Here is a 12276-nt window from a genome sequence, read left to right as displayed (position 1 = left end):
ATAAAACAATAGTAAAGTCTTTAGGTAAATCACTTTTATAAAATAATAGTATTCTTTTGAGTTTTAGATAGAATTTATAAACTAGAAATCATAGTATATAAGTTGGGAGGGTTACATCTATAATTTCTAAAAACATGTGTTATAGGAAGAATGTGAAAGCACCAATCAACTTCATATTGTATTAAGTCCAGGAATATCAGAATTTTCAAAATTGACACAAACTGACAATGGGACATAGCAGTAAAGGTACTGAACTTCACAGATGAAGAATCCTATAAGGATCTAGGCAAATGTAAGTCATCCATAAAGAGTGAAAAATCAGAATGGCTTCCTAATTTAATGCAGTTTTATTAAATTCCAGTATATTGACTTAATCTCTCCCCTCCCCCACCCCTTATTATTTTCCACAAGGACTGGACTGTGATTAAATTTGAGAAGGAGCAATTCTATGCCCCAGAACTATTGGGATTGAGAATGAGAATATTTAAGTTAAGTATCAGTTTAAATTTTGTTACCATTGAACAACAACAACAAAATGTGTGGAAGGGCAAGTATTAATCTTGAGTAGTCAAAAGGGAGAGCTGTGCTGGTTCTTGAGCTTTTGTCTCTGTCCCACCAATTCCACCCTTCTATGTTCTGTTTTTGATTCTGGAGCTGGTACTCACTCCAAACCACATTTCTCCATTGCCAGGTGGTTTCCCCTTAGGCGCTGCCAATAAGGGCTGCTAAGGTGAAACTACAGGATTGAAGGAGGAAGGGGACTTGATACTTTCCTTTTTCTTCCTTTGCCTGTCACTGTCATCACATGGATAGCTCTTTACCTTTGCAGTGGCAGTTCATTCAAGTAGCAGCAGTTGATTTTGGGTTGCATTTTTTTCATCTGCCAAAACCAGCCTCACTGTGCCCCCTGAGAGATGCCAGTATGAGCTGGCTCCTTTCTTTGAAGTCTGGGTCCTGGCTCCATGGGCTCCATCTCCAGTTGGTTACCAGGCAGCACTTCTGCCTCAGGGGTATAAGTCCTGGTTCCTCAGGGCTCCTCCATTCATTCCCTCAGCCCTAGGGGATGTGGCTTCATCCTATAGTAACTTCATCTGTGATTCCTCAGCAGGTTTTAGTAGTGGTAGAACAGTAGAAGCAGTAAGAGTACATTTTCTGTTCTCTGATACCTGACTGAGAATTGTTTTTCTTTTTAACATTTTTTATTGATTTATAATCATTTTAAAATGTTGCGTCAAATTCCAGTGTAAAGCACAATTTTTCAGTTATACATGAACATATATATATTCATTGTCACTTTTTTTTTCTCTGTGAGCTACAGTAAGATCTTGTGTATATTTCCCTGTGCTATACAGTATAATCTTGTTTATCTATTCTACAATTTTGAAATCCCGTCTATCCTTTCCCACCCTCCGCCCCCTTGGCAACCACACGTTTGTATTCTATGTCTGTGAGTCTATTTCTGTTTTGTATTTATGCTTTGTTTGTTTGTTTGTTTGTTTGTTTGTTTAGATTCCACATATAAGCGATCTCATATGGTATTTTTCTTTCTCTTTCTGGCTTACTTCACTTAGAATGAAGTGAATCCATGTTGCTGCAAATGGCGTTATGTTGTCCATTTTTATGGCTGAGTAGTATTCTATTGTATAAATATACCACATCTTCTTTATCCAGTTATCTGTTGATGGACATTTAGGCTGTTTCAATGTCTTGGAATATATACGCAGCTCATAAGACTTAATAAGAAAAAAACAAACAACCCAATCCAAAAATGGGCAAAAGACCTAAACAAACAATTCTCCAAGGAAGACATACAAATAATCAATAGGCACGTGAAAAAATGCTCAATATCACTAATTATCAGAGAAATGCAAATCAAAACTACAATGAGGTATCATCTTACACCAGTCAGAATGGCTATCATTCAAAAATCCACAAATGGCAAATGCTGGAGAGGCTGTGGAGAAAAGGGAACCCTTCTACACTGCTGGTGGGAATGCAGTTTGGTGCAGCCACTGTGGAAAACAGTATGGAGATTCCTCAAAAGACTAGGAATAGACTTACCATATGACCCAGGAATCCTGCTCCTGGGCATATATCCAGAAGGAACCTTGCTTCAAAATGACACCTGCACCCCAATGTTCATAGCAGCACTATTTACAATAGCCAAGAATAGTTAATATTAAATTCTCTTTGTTAAAATAATTGCACTGGTTTGTATCTTCAGGCAAGACCCCGACTGATACAGAAATCCATCCAGATACTTAATTGCCTAAATATAAGAAGCTAGTTTCCTGAGTGTGTTTCAAGGAACCACCTCTTCTAGTTGCTTGGATTTTACATGCAAATCACTCCAAAGCCTATAATCACAGATTCTCCAATCGGTTTCCCCAGAGAGGTGCCTCATTTAATCATGTCATTGTCTCCTGTTGTAAAAGTCAGAGCTCATGTGCCACGTCTTATGTACTTAGATAATTTCTCAACACCAAAATAAATTTGATTAACCAAATGCCCTTTCCCTGATTATAGTAGATAACCGAGAGCTATAATAAGTTCCTGAAATCACTTGCACTGAAAGCAATGCTTATTCCCATGGTTTGCTTTTGGACCAAATAGCTATTATAGCAGATAAATAGATGGTTTTTGTGGCTAAGAATAATTAATTATTTCTTCTTGTTTTTAAGTGCTTATGAAGGCAGTCATAGACTTTCGAGAACCTCAGGAAAATATTTAGTGTTTACATTTTTTAAAAGTAAGATTCTTAAATTACTCTTTTTATAATATCAATACAAAATGGGGGCAAATGTAACTGTGAAAACATTTTTGCACGATATTGGCTTCCATTGCCTTCTATAAACTGTTGTCTTATACTAGCAATTTTAAAATACAAAATAGTTTAGCAGAACAGATTTGAGATTGTTACATGTGTCTTTTGAAGAAATTTATTATGTTCTGCTTATAATAATTTGGTCAAAGTTTGAGGATTTGAGTTAAAAATCCTCAAAATTTCACATTTGTTGTGGTATCATATAGCATAGATGGAAAATTCCCTAAACTTTTTGTCATTGACACAAATTGTGTGGAACTAATCCTAGATATTTTCAAAAGAAAGGATGGTTATATTTCAGGCTCCAGTTCATCTTCAGTTAATTCTCAGCAAAGTGGGACAAATCAACTCTAATTTAATGTATACAATCCAAATGTAGTAAACATAGATTTGGGGGAAATGGAACTTGCTGCATTGGGCTACCCAGTCCCCTGGGAGTGGCACTGGCATAGATTTCTGCACTCAGTCTTTTTTTACATCTTTCCAGTTTCCATTGTTGAGAAGGCACTGAAGAATTCCACTTTGTGGCTTGCTAGAAACATGGTAAACATCTACAGATTTTTAAATATAGCAACAGGCTCACTGTGTGCTCTCTTTTTCACCTGAAACAGGAAATGCTACCTGCTGGAGTTGAATCATTTATGAAATATAAGAACTGCAGCAGTCTTTCTACATACTTAACTTACAGGAAGTACATGGAATTTAATTTCATTTATGATGATCTTAGGAAAAAAAAGCAGTCATAAAATTAAAATATATGCTTACAGTCAAACAGAGAAAGACAAATATTATGTCACTTATATGTGGAATCTAAAAAAAATGATACAAATGAACTTATTTACAAAACAGAAACAGACTCACAGACATAGAAAACAAACTTATGGTTACCAAAGGGGAAAGAGGGGGAGAGATAAATTAGGACTTTAGGATTAACATATGTATACTACTATATATAAAATACATAAGCAACAAGGATTTACTGTACAGCATAGGGAACTATATTCAGTATCTTATAATATCCTATAATGGAAAATAATCTGAAAATATATATATACACACAGACACACATATATATGTATAAGTGAATCACTTTGCTGTACAACTGAAACTAACACAGTATTATAAATCAACTATACTTCAGTTTAAAAAAGAAAAATAGTATAATATGCTTACAGAATATATTGTATATGCTTACAAAAGCAGAAGGATTTTGACCTTTAAACAAACTTATCCTTTAAGATAGACTCATATCTATAAAAATTTTAAATGCATATTTTTAATTACTGTGCAGTAATTAAACAGAATTTGTATAAATTTTTCTCCCCTGTTTATCTACTAATCTATACTGCAGAATAGGAGAACACTGATTTGATTTATTTAACTTTATACTTGCTTGTATTGTAAGAGTAGTAAAAACTCAAAGTGTAATAGTATGTGTATGTGTTTGTGTGTTTTGTGTGTCTATGTATATGGTGAGTGCATGTGTGTGTATATATATGTATTTGTGTGTGTATATATGTGGTACATATATATTTGTATGTATATATACAGACTTTCTACAAGGAAATTTATTTGCCCAATATTCCAGTGTATCAATATTTAATCTCTTTCTCCTATTAAAATACTATATTAAATATTTTTTGCAACTTGTAATATTATCTCTGAGGATAAATCTCAGAATTGGAATGGCTAGGTCATAATTTTAGATTATGATGGATTCCATAACATTATATACTGATGTCCTTATTGATGCATTCTCTATGTCGGTTCATCAGCTTGCTGTATGTCTACCATGTACAAAGTATTGGAATTTAAGGAAATTAGAAAGCCTTTCTCAAGAAAGTCATTCATCTTTTACCTTTGTTAGTGATGTTTTTCACCATAAGATTTCCATTTCATAAAATATTTTATGACTTTCAAGTCATGCTTTAAAACACCTTTTTGATTCTTTTTATTCGGAATTCTTTATTTCAAAATATCTCCCAAGATTCCTTCTGAAATTTGAATGATTTTTATTCTTAGAAGTAGAGTTTGATCCATTTGGATTGGTTTTGTATAAAACATTAACAAAGAAATCCCACGTAATTTTTCTTTTAAATGACTGGACGGTCATTCCCAAAGTACGCATTTAAATAATTTTTTCCCAATGATTTGCAATGCCACCTTTATTGTATATAACTGGATCCCCCATGTCGTTGGGTCTGGATTCTCTCTTGTTTCATTCATCTCTTTACCTATTTCCCTGTCTGTTTTAGGCTGTTGAAAGTACTGTAACTTTACAAACATATTTTAATGTTTTTCTAGGCTTGTCCTTCCTTGTTATTCTCCATTTTCAAGATATTCCTGTCTATACTTCCAAGCTTATTTTCCGATGAAAATATCTTTTCCCCCTCTGATACTAAGTAGTTTAAATAACACCAGAACTACATGCTATTTGAAAGTTGAAAAATTATCAGCTTTGGAGTCGTCTAGCACCTAGTGCTATTCTTGGATGAAGCTCTTTAAAGTACTTGTGTGTTTGTTTTAAAGTAAATTTGGTAATTTATTACTGTCTTAGACATATCCTATTCATCTAGATTTTCAAAGAGAAGTGCACAGAGTTGAGGAAAATATTCTCATAATTTTTCATATTGCTTTAGACTTTATTCTCTCTTGCTTTTTCTAACCCCTTTAAGTTGAGGGCATTTCAAAGACTCTTTTTAGTTTATCAAAACAATTATTTTCTAAACATTATTTTCTAAAAAATATATTTTTCTACTCTGCTCCATGCTATTGTTCTTTTCCCAACTTCTTGAGTTCAATGTAGAATTCACTTTTTAAAAATTTTTTAAAAAATAAAATAAAAAAATTAAAAAATAAAAAATTTTAGAGTATTTTAGTAAATATTCTACATGCACTTGAAGTGATATGGAGTTGTTACTGTGAGTATAGCTCTATAAATGTCTATGAGGCAAATTTGTTTGATAGTATTGTTTGGATCTCTATTCTTGTACTGATTTTCTGCTTATTTTTTCTATCAATTATGCAGAGAGGTCTGTTGAAGTCTCGAATTACAACTGGATTTGTCTGTTTCTTCAGTCAGTTCTGTCAGTTTTTGTTTCAATACTTTGAAGAGCTATTGTCAAACACATTTGCTGTGAAGGTTGTTGTATCTTCATAATGAAATAATCCTGCAGTCATTATAAAATGTCTTTATTTCTGGTAATAGTTTTAGCTCTGAAGTATTCTTTGTCTGATGTTAGTATTGTCACTTCAGCTTCGTATGATTAGTGTTTGCAGAGTATAACTTTTCTCAAAATTTTACTTTTAATCTATCTGTCTTTATATTTAAAATGTTTTATTGTAGACAGACTTTTTTCTTTAAATCAATCTAACATGATAAAAACCAACCTCCCTTTGTACTGGAATGTTCAAACATTTATAGTTAATTTTATTAACAATATGGTTGCTATTATGTCTGTATCTTTGCTATTTATTTTCTGATTTCTGTTCTTTGTTACTTGTTTTCAGTCTTCAAGTTTTTCTTAACTGTGTTTCAGTATTCCATTCTATCACCACTGTCAGCTTATTTTTACATGAATATTTTTATTATTTTTAAGCTACCATTATTAGTGGTAGCTCTAGCTTTTACAAAATATATCTCTAACTTCTCATGGTTTACTTACAAGTAATAAAATGCCACTTCTCATATAATGTATGAGCTTTACAATATTATAGTTCCATTCCTCCTCATCCTTTGTCTTTTGTCATACATTTTACTTTTACATATATATATAATTCTCTTCATAGTTGTTACTAGTTTTGTTTTAGACACTTGGCTTTATTATAGAGAAATTAAAATAGGAAAAAAGTATTTTATACTTATCTTTTACCATTTCTGGAACTCTTCATTTCTGATCCAAGCTACTGTCTGATATCATACTTCTGCTTCAAGAACTTTAACACTTGTCATTCAAGTATTCTGACAGTAAATTCTCTCAGCTCTTAAATTTTTATTTTTCTGAGAAATTGTTACTTTCCTTTCACTTTTGAAAGGTATTTTTGCTGAATATCAAATTCTATATTTACAGGTTTTTCCAGCCCTTCTTTCAGCACTTTACACAGGCCATTCTGCTGCCTTCTGGTTTGTGTATTATAGATATAGGGTCTGTAGGTATTTTTATTTTTGATCCTTTGTATAAATATCCATTCCCCATTACGTCACCTAGATTCTTTCAAGCTTTTCTCTTTATTCTGGTTTTCAGAACCTTTGTCATGATTTGCCTTAACATGATTTTATTATGATTTATTTATTGAGCTTTGGATCTATCAATTTATAATGTTTATCACATTTCCAAAAATTTCAGCCATTAATTTCTGAAGTATTGTTTCTTTCTACCTGTCTCTCTTGTCCTCCCAGGACTCCAATTATACCTTTATTAGACTGCTTGATTTGTCCTACAGATCACTTTATTTTTCATGATTCATTTTAGATAGTTTCTATGGTTATATCATTATGTATTTTTATCTTCTGTCATGTCTATTCTATTAATATCATCAGTGAATTTTTACTTCAATGTATTTTTTCAATTGTAGAAGTTCCATTTAATATTCATTCATAGTTTCCATTTCTCTTCTCTTTAAGATGATGTTTTCTTTTAAAATCAGGAGAACATTTATAATAGTTTTTCCAGTGTCCTTTTCTGCTTATTTCATCATCTCTGTCATTTTCTGCTTCTGTTTCTATTGACTTATATGCCTTCTGCTTATGGATTGAATTTCCTGTTTATTTTATTCCTGGGAATTACTTTTGATGATGGAATTGATAATTTTACTTATTTGATTGATGGAATTTGATGTATGTTATGGATTGAATTGTGGGCCTCCTCCTCAAAATTCACATGTTGAAGTCCTAACCCCTATTACCTCAGAATGTGACCTTTTTTGGAAATAGGGTATTTACATATATAAATATATGAGTTAAGATGAGATCATACTGGAGTACAATGAACACTTAATTCAGTATGACTCTTGTCCTTATAAAAGTGGGGAAATTCAGTTATGGTTTACGTACAGGAAGGATATTATGTGGACATGAAGATGACCATCTACAAGCCTAAGAAAGAGTCCTAGAACAGAGTCTTCCTTCACAGCCCTCAGAAGGAATCAAGCCTGCTGACAGCTTGATCTAGGACTTTCAATTCCAGAACTGTGAGATAATACATTTCTGTTGCTTAAGCCATACACATTAATTTGGTACTTTGTTACCACAGTCCCAGCAAGCTAATGCAATATATTCTCTTAAAGATCCTTGGACTTTGTTCTGGAAGTCAGTTAAGTTATTTGAGAATATGTTTGACAATTTTCAGGAGTGTTTTTAGTCTTGGTTAGGGAGGGTTTGGAATAACCTTTACTCTAGGGTTAGTTGAGCCCCATTACCAAGGCATGACTTCTTAGTTGATTCTACTGAGTGCTCTGGGTTTTAAAGAAGACTCTCCAGTTGCAAATTCTGTCTGCTTCAGCCTTCCTAGACTCTTACGTTTGTTTTATCGTTCAGTGAAGAGTTTTAAAGTATCAGAGACAGTTGATATTTAGAATTAAAGCTCTTATTGACCATGAACTAACTATAATTTATACTTATTACTGTTTTAGCACTTAAAACCAAAAGTAATTTTAGGCCATATCATTAAATGTAAAATGTATAGATTTAGGTAGTTTATAATATTATTGTACTCTTCAAGTTTGTATCTTTTCTGAATATTTTTTCCTCGTTAAGCATGTTTTGAGAAAGATATTAGTCAACCGGTAAACTGGTAAGTAGAGTGGCTGCAATGTCAGTAAGCTGAAGCTGTCCATAAGACATTAAATTTTAAGAATACTGAAAAGAAAATTACTTAATTAGAAAGTATGAATTAATGCAAGTAAATAAAATAGTGTATAAAAAAGGAAATGTTTTTCAAAGTGCAAGAATATGTTGTTAAAGGCATGGATTTAGAGATCAATCCATTTAGCTATATAGTACTGACTTGTCTCAGACAAACATAACCTCACATAAATGAGTAAAAGTTAATAACAACATGACAAAACTTTAATCCTTTATTAAAGAATAAGTGTTTTTAATCCTCAATTATTTGCTTTTTTGCTGTTTATTTTGTTTTTGCTTAAAATTCATCTTGAATACTTGTGAATTTGTGATAGTAAGTGATGTGGGACTATGCTATCTAAAGAGGCCTTGTAAATTCCTTTTCTGATAGTTTTATGAAGTTAGTAGAACTGTTATTGATGGTTCAAACATTTTGTCTTTATTTCTTCCTCCTCATGAACATTCTTCATTATTCTTAAGCTGTTACAAATGATTTTGTAGATTAGTTTTAAAATCAGTGTTCTTAGTTGAAAACAGAAGAATTGCTCAGGCTAATATAAGTAGGGCTGTTTCTTATTGGAGTAGATTCAGAAGTTCCTAAAATCATTGCCAATGAGGGAGGGAGTGCAGAAGAAATTGATTTATGATTAGTGATCCAGAAAAAAATGCCCCAGATCTGAAGAAAAACAGCCACTATTGCTGCTGCCACCAATTAAACACACACACACACACACACACACACACAACTGCCAGGAATTCACCTTTATTGCAAATGCATCTGACAGGCATCAGGGATTCAACCTTGCAACTATAGTTGCTCCCAGAAGGTCGCTATCTTTTTGCCATCTGTGCAAGCAAAATTAAAGTCTACATTTAGCCTATTTCTACACATTGTTCACTCCTGAGTCAAAGTCTCTTCTGGAGGATTTTGAGTGGAGAAATTCCGCATCCCAACTCTTCCCCCACAAAAAGGAGAGGTAGAATATTTGAATTCTTAATTCTTATTTTAGGAGGGAGAACTCATAATGTGGGATTTTACTAACATAGAAAGGCTAATCAAAAAAATGTCTGGCAGCCATACATATGACACGTGAACTCTGTGCCAACTCCCTTTTAGGACCGGCTTAGTTGCATGTCTACTTAGACTGAAATGAAGGGATCTGTGATCCTCTAAATGTGCCTGTGAGTATTTTCATATTTATCTAGGAATCTGTTTTACGATACTCTTTGAGGTGTTAAATTATTAGCTCAAAGATCCGTCATGGATTTTACTTTTTCAGTTGGTTTTCTTTTTAGTTTCATGTTTCAAGTTCAAGTGATAAAATTAAGTTATTGTTCTTCCTCAATCCTAGGGAATTAGTTTCAAACAGTGATAGTTTGATCCAAGTTTCATTTCCTGGAGTTATCAATTTTTCTCTATTTAATCTCATGAGAATACAGCTCAACTTCAGGAGCTGCATTTGAGGTTTGGCACTCAAAACAAAGAGTTGATAAATGGAAGCAACCTGGCAAGGAACATGAAGAGTGGTTAAGAGATTGACTTATTAGAATGGCTGTCAAACCAAATATATAGTTCCATTCCTAAACTGGTAGAGATTAGGGGCAGGAGATAAGATAGAGCATGCTAAAATGTTTTAAAATCTAGGAATTTAAGGAGTAATGTAAAACTGTGAGAGGAAGTAAAACAAAAAATACCAGGTTGAAACTAAGATGTGAATTGGAGAGAAAATCCTAGAGTCCAGGGAGAAATGTTTTGAGTTGCAGATTTGCAAGTTTTTGTTCTACATAAACTGGTAGAGCAAAGAACAAGTAAATACGTATTATTACTTAATGTGTCCCTATCTCTACTGATAGGCTGGTGAGACCTTTATGTATTGAATGGCATAGTTAAGGATCACTAATTACCAGGAGAGATGGGATGTGATGTTATATCTTGTGCATGAACAGAGAGATCCCCCCAAATTCATTTCATTTATGGACTACAGTAGCTATACCACAGACCTGCCAAATGTCCAAATCAATCTGCTTATGATATATTAGGAGAAAATCTTTTTACACTTTTTCTTGAGTTATTACCAATGATGTATTAAGATCATTAGTTGAGTGTATTGATTCATTTGTAGTGATAGGTGGTTACTATAAAAATTCACATTTATTATAATTTTATTAACTAGCTCATGAAATATCTCTAATTTAGGAATAATACTTTGAGGATTACTTCTGTAAAGCTTGGGCTTAGGTTTTGTTTCCCCCAAATTCTTACATATTTGTTACACAGATGATAGAATTACAGAGTGAAAGGACCATAGAGATTATCTAGTTAACTCTTACTCCATAATTTAACAAATTAAAAAATAAGAAAGCAGAAGTCCTTTGGTGACAGTTACATAACTAGTTTGGGGCAGGACCAGGCCTAGTCCCAATTCATCTGACTTCCAGTTACTTTCAATACACTCTGCTGCCAGGATATATGTTTTTAATAACCTAAAAGACCAAGAATTCCAGTTGCACATAGTGTTGATAATATTATTTAATTGCAAACATAAGTCTAAATTTACTGATGCATGATAGATTTCTTCATACCATAATACAGAGTAGACCTGTAACAATTATCTTTGCTGTTGTAGATTTTGCCTGCCCGGCTTCTAAATGTGCTATTCATTGTTTTATAGGCTGCAAAAATAATTTCTTCAAGTAGAAAACCCCCACACACTGAATTGTTGCATTGGTTATACCAAAGCTTCAGAATTGTGTTATATTGCTTGAAATTTTTCCATAAGAACAGCAGAGGAGTACATGACTCAGCCCTCCTCATGCTACCTTCCCATGTCAGCCTCTTTTGGAACAGGCATACTTAATAGTTAATAAGTACAAAGCTCTTTCTTATTCGCTACATTTGTTCAGTTTTGATGAAATTTTTTTTTTTACTCAAAAAACATTAATTGGGGTGTATAGAATAATTGGTGTTCATTGCTGCATTTTTCAGAAATCCTGTCTCATCATTTATGCTATATGATTTTAAATTATGAGATGAAATAGCTAAAAATTTGGATGTGGAATGTTGAAGCAGAGCCAGCACAACCCAGTGTTTGGTTCCAGACTTTTAGGGAGATATCGTTGACATGGGGAGGACTTTGACATTCAGCAAGGTTATCCAGGCTCCTATATTTCACAGTGAAGTTTGTAAAATATTCTTCTATCACCTTAGTGATAGTTTTTGCCCATTTTCTTCAAACTGGATCCAGATTTCACAAAATCCAATATAGAAAAGCAAATCTAATTATGAAACACATAAATTAAGGAGTAATTATTTACATGACAAACTCATTCTTAGCATCTCAGTGTGAAGTCCATCTGTGATGGGGTTCTTCGATGTAAATGTTAGCATTTATGAACTTAGATACAGATTATGAATTATTTGACAGGCTGAGTATTTGATTATTTGGGAGATGGTCACAGAATTGGGAAAAACTCAATGTAAGACTTTAGTATAATACTAAACTGATAGAAGAATAATTAGAAAAAAAGATCATCTGAAATTTTAACCTGTCAGTGGGAAAATGATGTGGTCACCGGAAATTATTTAATAGATCATAGTATGTTTGATGAG

The sequence above is a fragment of the Camelus dromedarius genome, chromosome 19, assembly GCF_036321535.1.
Source record: "Camelus dromedarius isolate mCamDro1 chromosome 19, mCamDro1.pat, whole genome shotgun sequence".
In the NCBI taxonomy this organism is placed as follows: domain Eukaryota; kingdom Metazoa; phylum Chordata; class Mammalia; order Artiodactyla; family Camelidae; genus Camelus; species Camelus dromedarius.
The sequence above is the reverse complement of the archived record's forward strand: the minus strand, read 5'-3'. Positions refer to the sequence as shown.